Raw genomic sequence first — 9001 nt, 5'->3', positions numbered from 1 at the left:
TTTTCTGATGATACTATTTCAGCAATAATGACCATGGTTTTTAGATGGTGTTTTTGAGCTTAGATGGTTTTACTTAAGAGGGTTAATATAGTAGCGTTAGTCAAATCAAATAATAATAATAATCATGATATTAGCAATATAAAATAATAATAAGTAATTAAATTAATTAATTACTCACATTTTGCGCGTCCTTAAAATTGCTACATCATGAATAAATTGTTAGTAACTTCAATAAAAAAATATAAATAAAATGGAGATTAAATTAAATAAATGTAGATTTAATTTGGCCCAAACCCTCAGTTATTTGTACCTTTCACGCCTTGGTTTAAGGACGGAACCTCGAGTTAAGTATGGACTCCTTAAAGTTTTTAGGGGAAGAATGATGTAATTAGGAATATAGGTTTAAGGCTTAGAATATGAGAGACAGAGAATAGAATGGTTTTTGGTGGAAAAGAGAAGGATTTGATGCCCCGAACTGCAGAAAGGGGGGGTCCTATTTATAGGGAAAATGAGCAGAGGGAACACACGGAACCCTAAAAAGATAAAAACCCTAAAAAAAGGCTACCGCAACACGGTAGAAGGCACCGTGTCACGGGGAATCCCACCGTCAGACGGGGAAAAATCCCGTGACACGGTGGACTACAGTGTGACGCGGGAAATAATTAGGGTACGGGGGGATAAAACGCGTGAAGGATTTACGCGGAAAAGACATGGAATGGCCCCGTGTCACAGCAGGGGCTCTGTGTCACGTAGAATCCCATCGTCAGACGGGGCAAACTCCCGTGACACGGTGCTTTTGCACTGTGTGCGGTGATTCCAGGTTTTTACCCGTTTTTAAAATCATCATAACCTTTGATCTGTAACTCTAAATAAGTCATATAATATATCATTGGAAAGCTTATCAAGTCTACTTTCCAATCCAATTTGGAATCAGGTCAAAACAATTTATAGATTTTATGATATGGTCGTTTTAGTAGAAGGGTGTTGGTTTTGGGCCGAGTTTAGTGTTTTGCTCATATCTTTTTCGTTATAGCTCGGAATTGGGCTTATGATATTTGGTTGGAAAGATTATTGAAAGGCCTATACAACTAAATAATAATTGAATCAAAATTATTTAGCTCGGTTTTGTAATGTGGATATGGAAAGTGGAAAGTAAGTTATGGTTTAGGGAAATGAGCTAGGAAATGGATTGGTTTATGAAATGTATTGGGTAGAAACATGGATTTAAGCACTCCAAAGATTAAATACCCAACCCGACCAATAACGGTGGTGAAAGGTGTTTATTATCGGGTTTGGTTTTGGGGAGACATTTTTAGATGTCTACAGATGGTAAGTCATTTAATTCATTTGAGGATGAAGTTTCTGTGCCTATTATTCAATTTTCTTCTTTTCCTATGATTACATGTACGATAGAGTCAAGTATTTCATATAAGCATGTTGTTCCTTTAGTTGTGTCTAATGTTGTTTCGTGTGTTCCGTACTTTTCTTTTTGTGAAACAAAGGATGAGTGGATTAGCATGGAACCTTTTTATGATAAAACTGAATGGAATGAGAAGTTGCATGCTATATATGATGTGGATTACATACATCGTGTGAAAATGAAAATATTGCAGGTTTGTAATCTAAAGTTCCACTGGCCACTTACATCTACGGAGATGGCCTTAGCTGAAGCTGCTTATCAAAGTGCTGGAGTTTGATTGGAACTTGCTGGATGGTCAAGCCTATGACTTAAAATAAGGGCGCTGCTTGGGAGGCAACCCAAGGATGTTTCTTTTCCCTATCTTTTTATTGCTTTTTAGTCGTTTAATAAATCATGCTTTCTTATTTTTGTTTCTTTATCGCATGCCAAGTTCCTACATTGAGGACAGTGTAGAGTTTAAGTGTGGGGGAGAGGAACAAGATGAGAGCATATGTATTATTAGGTTACCACTTATAAACTTCTTGGAAAGACTAACTCTTGGGAAAGACAGTAAATTCTAATCTAATAGTTTTTATTAAAAATTGACATTTTTGAAGTTATGCACAAAGACACTAGTGGAAAATTTCTCATTCGTAACAGGCTATTTGTAACGGGCAAAGCTTTGCCCTTTACAATTAAGATATTCATAACGGGCAATATAGTGTCCGTTACGAATACTTACTTATTCGTAACGGAAAAGTAGTGTCCGTTACGAATAAGTAAGTATTCGTAACGGACACTATATTGCCCGTTACGAATAAGTAAGTATTCGTAACGGACACTATATTGCCCGTTACGAATAAGTAAGTATTCGTAACGGACACTATATTGCCCGTTACGAATACTATATTACACATAAATGACCAAACTTAGCCCAACTTATGAGAGGAGAGCCCAATACTTGGCTTTTTAGGGTTTCACTCCCTCACTCCCTCCTCTCCGTCATTCACCTCTATCTCACCTCTCCTCTATCTTTCATCTCCTCTCTCTCTCCTCTCCTCTCTCTCTCCATCCTCTCCGTCCTCACTCCCTCCTCTTTCTTTTTAGGGTTGCTCGTCTACTCTCCTCTATCTCTCATCTCCTCTTTCTTTCATCTCCTCTCCTCTCTCCTCTCCTTTCCTCTTTCTCCGTCATTCTAAAGATCGTTGCATTTTATCACTCTAAATCATCGAATTTCTCTCTTTTTCTTCTATTTTTTGCTTTCTTGTTGAGCCGATTTATCTTTGATCATCATCATCATCGCCATCAATTGTGAATTGATTAATTTGGGAGAGGGAAACAAAAATTAGGGTTTTTTTTATGCTTCGATTTATAATTGGAGGAGGTTGATAATGGTGGTAGCAGCATCGAAAACGCCAAATCTGAAGACGACCCCGAATCTACGGTCGCTGTCCACTCCTAAGAGACCTCCATTGTTGCCGTCGGAGAGAGATAACAGCAACAACAATGTCTCCATTGCAGCTCATCATCGGCGTCCGAAATCTCGGGAGGTCAATTCTCGTTATTTGTATTTTAATCTCCTCAATTATTTTTAGCTCTCTAATTTGAGTGATTTTGATAAATTTTTGTTGAATTTGAGGTTTAGTTTCTGAATCTGCTTCGAATTTGATGAGATCTTCGTTTTTTTTTTTTTTGAATTTTTTGGTTTTGTTGTTGCGGTTTTGATTAATGGATTTGTTGATGAATTTTGAAGTAGCGTTTTGATTTTGTTTATTAATCTGGTTCAAATAATTTTGAATGTTTGGTTTTGATTTCAATTTTGTGTGATTGTGGTTTATTTTTGAATTTGATTATGATTTCGTTACATTTTGTGATGATTTGTGATTTGAAGTTTTAATTTCTAGTTTTGTTCAAAATTTAGGGTTTAGTTGTCTGATTTGAGTTCATTTTGCTTAAAATGGTGAATAATGACGGCTGTTTAAGTTGTAGCATAGATCTGTTGATTAGTAGTGTATGATTTGATTCGATCTAAGTAGTTTGAGCAGAAATTGTGCTGTGATTGTGTTTTGAATTCTGAAAACTGTGGTGCTAGGTTAGTTTTTGTGAATCAATCATTTTGATAATAATAATATTCTTTATTATTTCTTGCTTAAATAAAGTCTCTTTGACTATCATTAGTGTTCAAATAATAAGTCTATGGTGCTTGATGTTGTGTCTGTTCCTGCTGCGAATAAGTCATGTAAAAGAGATAATTGAGGTTTTTGGGTTAGTGCAGGTAATGTGTTTGATGAAATGCCTCAAATAATCTGGGCAAAAAATGATTAGGTTTTTTGGATTGTGCAGATAAAGTGTTCAATGAGAGAGACATGCTTTCAAAAATATTTGATAAAAATTATGTTTTTGGCATATTGTATATGAAGTGTTTGATGAAATGCCTAAAGGATTCTGATAAATTACATGTTTTGTACAAACTGGTATGAAGATTTATGGATTAGTGTAGATAAAGTATTTGATGAAATGCTTCAATGAATATGATTAAATGTAAAGAGCAGCTGAGGAAGTATTGTGTATGTACCACAAATAAATTTGGGATTTTTGATGGATCGATTTCCTCGGTTTTGTCTTGGTTGATGCCTAGTAATGCATCGAGAAAGTCGTTGTATTGTGTTGTGTCTGATGATCTCTTGCCCTGCAACCTTTTCTCAATCATGGAGTTGAATAAATCAATCATCTTTTGGAAGTGAACACTCATACGCCGCCTGATTCCTTGTGGATCTATCTTCTTAAGAATTGGGAAATAATCTGCAAAGTTTGGTTTTCCTGCTTCATCCATTATACATCGTACTGTCTCTTTAAATTCTCGAGTAATCTCTGAATTAGGGTCACCCAGATTTACTGAAAAGAAAGTGCTTGATAGCAGATTCAGGATAAATAAAGTCTCTTTGACTATCATTAGCTGTATAAGTCCTGTTCATTTTGATTTTTTTTTAACCGGCTGATTCAATTATGATTCAATGATCTTGTGGATTTTGATATTATTTTTTCAATTATGTTAATTTTGGTTTGTTGAAATTATTGAATGTAGGTGGAGCATATAATATCTAAACAAGGGAGCTTAAGACTCAACGTCTCAGACCACAAATGTCGGGATAAAACTTGTTTTTATTATAATTATGATTTGTTTTTGCTCTTTTATTAGTCTTATTATATGAGCAAGTTGATGTATTTTGCAGTGATAATGAATATATTTTTGCTTATAGTATATTAAATGTGTATTATACTTGTGTAATAAAAAAATTATTTGTGTTTTATACTTGTGTAATTGTAGACACCTAAGAATGTCTCTCCAAAACCAAACCCGATGATGAATACCTTTCACCGCCGTTATTGGTCGGGTTGAGTATTTAATCTTTGGAGTGCTTTAATCCATGTTTCTACCCAATACATTTCATAAACCAATCCATTTCCTAGCTCATTTCCCTAAACCATAACTTACTTTCCACTTTCCATATCCACATTACAAAACCGAGCTGAACTGGTTTCATTGCTATATAATTTTGATCCAATTATTATTTTGTTGTATAGTTCTTTCAATAAGCTTTCCAACCATATATTATAAGCCCAATTCCGAGCTATAACGAAAAAGATATGAGCAAAACACTAAGCTCGGCCCAAAACCAACACCCTTCTACTAAAACGATCATATCTTAAAATCTACAAATTATTTTTATCTGATTCAAATTGGGTTGGAAAGTAGACTTGATAAGCTTTCCAATGATATATTATATGCCTTATTTCGAGTTACGGATCAAAAGTTATGATATTTTAAAAACGTGTAAAAAACTGGAAATACCGCGCAGCAGCTAAACTGCCGCGACGCGGCAAGATCTGACGTGGCACGGGAGAAATTCCCGTGTCACGGTAATTTGGAGGGGATTTTTATGTTTTTAGTGCCCCATGACTTGGCATAAGTACCGTGATACGGCGCCATATGCCGTGACACGGTGGACTTTGCCGCGTCACGGCGATTTCTGCCGTGTCACGGTGAGTTGCTGACGTGTCACGGTGCTTAAAACTTCCCCGCGTCACAGGGAACTGTGCCGCGACACGGGAATTACTGCCGTGTCACTGTAGGAATTACTGCCGTGACACTGTAGGAATTCCCGTGTCACGGTGCCAGTGCTGTGACACGGGACAACTCCGTGTCTTTTTCGTGTAATCCCTTCTTGCGTTTTTACTCCCGTAAGTCAAATATTTCCCGCGTCACTCTATTTTTCCCCGCGTCACGCTAATTTCCCCCGTGACACGGTAGAATCTACCGTGTCGCGGTAGCCTTTTTTAGGGTTTTTATCTTTTTAGGGTTCCGTGTGTTCCCTCTGCTCATTTTCCCTATAAATAGAACTCCCCTTTCTGCAGTTCGGGGCATCAAGTCCTTCTTTCTTCCTCTCTTTTCCACCAAATATCATTTTGTCTCACCTTACACCTAAAATCATTCTCTCCCTCTTTAACCTAATTTCTAGCTTTCTTATTCTTCCATAATAATTCCTCTAAGCACTCCAAGGAGTCCATATAATACCCGAAGTTCTATACTGAAACCAAGGCGTGAAAGGTATAATTAACTGAGGGTTTGGACCAAATCAACTCTACTTTTATTTAATTTAATTATTTCAATTTGATTTATTTTTATTGAAGTTACTAACAATTTATTCATGATGTAGCAATTTAAAGGAACGCGTGAAATGTGAGTAATTAATTAATTTAATTACCTATATTATTTTATATTGCTAGTATCATGATTAGGATTATTTTTATTTGATTTGACTAACGCTATTATTGTTAAATTGCTTCCAATATTAATGTTGGTTTCTATTATTATTTATGATCACCATATTGCATGTTTAAAGGGAATATGTAATTGAAAATCACGCCTAATAAGATAATTTGGACGACCGGTTTAGGTTCCTTTTTAATCTTGTTGTTTAATCAAGTGATCACCAATATTTTAGAATAATGTGTGCATTAATATTCAACCAATTTAGCATAATAATAGTTTGGAGCAAATTGAATATTTTATTTGCATGCCTTTGAGATCACATGAATACTTTTCACAATAAGAATCGAGTAGAGGCCAATACGGGCGAATGTGACTCCATGACTCACTTCGTACCATCATCCCCGATCCTCCTTTCGTGGTTCCGAACCATATGGAGTTAGTAATCTCATGGATTATGAATGGGGTGTAACCTTCACGGGTCAATCGTTGTTGCCTATCGTTGTCCCTTTTCGTGGTTGCCTTTTATGATCCGTGAACGGTTTACAAGTTCCTTAAAAACTTGTTGGCGGCTCCCTACTTTCCTTTTCCCTAATCGCGTCCCTAATCGTATATGTCAATTCCCACTTCCTATGAGTGCCAAGCATATTCACAACATGCTTTTACGTAGGCGCGCTTCGAACGACGCCTACAATTTGGCGACTCCGCTGGGGAGGATTCTTGGTTATTTATCGATTTGAGTGATCGGTATTTAATCGAGATGAGTGGATGAGACTTGAAAGATTCTTGAAAAATATTCCTGTGATTAATTTGGCATTTTTGCATAAGCATCGACGTTTTAACGTTGAATTTAGATCTGTCCCGTAGGAAAAATTGAACAACTTGATTGCGTACGAAGAAAAATAGGGCACCAGTCAGATTTTCTGACTGCCGTGTCACGGCAAAGTCTTCCGTGTCACGCTACAATGTACCGTCTGACGGTGCACTGTACCGTGACACGGGAATTTCTGCCGCGTCACGGCAATCCTAAAATCAGTCCGGTGGCTTATTTTCTCTTCTCACAGTTGACTTCCTTCGATTTTTCTGAAAAACCGTATGTGTTCTACATACGTCTTAGCCCCGGGGGATTTAAGCTCTATCAACCCAAAAACGCTCATGGCAATAAGGGTTCATCCGAGTTATTAAATCCACCCAAACCGTGGAGTCGAGTTCGATTTCATCACGAACTCGCGGAGCCGCCCGTTGGCATACACCCTCAAGGGAGGCTGCCTTGCTAACGCGTCCAAACTCTTAACCATGGTACCCTTTTGACACCCAAAGCTTGACCATAGTCGAACATAGAACTTGACTTTAGGTTGAGAACTTTTTGCATCATTGTGACTAAATGCTACGTGGTTTATTTGGTACTAACCCACATGTGTTTGTTCATTTTGTTTTGGACTAATCTTTGACCGAGGGTTTTTATTCCCACTTAGTCATTAGTACGGACCATAAGATCGATTAAAATCTGGAAAAATGTCATAATAAGGCCTGGAACTGAGCACCGCGTCACAGCAAGTCTGCCGTGACGCGGTGAACAGTGCCGTGACACGGTACTTTCTACCGTCTGACGGTGGATTGTACCGTGTCACGACAGTCAGCACCGTGACACGGTGCCCAGGAAAATGTCCCATATGTCCTTTTTTGGTTCTGTGTGCGTACGTATGTGGTCTATGTGTCTAGTTTGGTATCATGTCTAGCCGTACGATCATACCACGAGTCTTATAACATCACTTAGTCACTTACGAGTCAAGTATAGTCCACACACTTTCTTTATGTTCCGACTTGAGTCGTGCACTATGTCGTTTATGATCGTATACTAGGTTCATGCACCCTTTTTCCGTCATAATAAAAAATGAGTGGAGTTTTCTCACCTGTTTTCAAATGTCTTTTGCAATGAGTCAAACAATTAATTGATTTTATTTCATTTCACAGCACTTGGTCAAGAAGCAGGGGAAGACTGTTACGGTTTGAGTCGCTACCTCACCAACCTCTTATACCTAAGAGGCGTACAAGAAAACCACCACAAGCATCCCCACAGAATCCATCTCCCATTTATTTTCAACCAATGGCCACTAAGGAAGATATGGAGAACGTGAACCAGGCCATCGAAAGGTTGTCTACTATGATGGAAGCACTCACTACCAGGGTTCTCACAGTAGAGCAAAACAATCAAAGCAATGCCACTGTAGCTGCAATAGACAAGATCAGAGAACAGATGAGTAAGATCTCTGAAGAGTTTACCTATGTAGAGCAACCTGCCACTTCTCTGAACATAAGGGATAGGCTTCCTGAGAAGTTTTCCACCGCTGACATTCCCAAGTTCAAGCCTACTGATAACCCTATTTTCATTTGAAGGCTTTTTCTGCAACCATGGCTCTTAAGGGATTGGATGTAACACTCTTCCCTACGGTGTTCCCTCTCTCCTTAGAACATGCTTGCCAACAATGGTTTTATTCCCTAGATGCCAAGTGTACTGCAACTTGGCAAGATGTCATCGACAGTTTTATGAACCGTTACAAGTGTAACATTCAAAGTAAAACTTCTGAACGTGAACTCTCAATTCTCAAACAGAAAGAGAATGAAGGCTTCACTGCTTACCTGAATAGGTGGAGGGAAACAGCTGCACTCTTGGTAGATCCTCCCAAAGAAAAAGAGATGATTCGCCTCTTCATCCAAAATCTGACTCACAAGTACAAGCAACATCTCAAATTTCTTCCGTTGAACACTTTTGAAGCTGTATATGACATTGGCATCAATATCGAGGACGAGTTAATAAAGAGGCTGGTAGT

The sequence above is a fragment of the Chenopodium album genome, chromosome 21 (assembly GCF_948465745.1).
Source record: "Chenopodium album chromosome 21, dcCheAlbu1.1, whole genome shotgun sequence".
NCBI lineage: Eukaryota > Viridiplantae > Streptophyta > Magnoliopsida > Caryophyllales > Amaranthaceae > Chenopodium > Chenopodium album.
The sequence above is the reverse complement of the archived record's forward strand: the minus strand, read 5'-3'. Positions refer to the sequence as shown.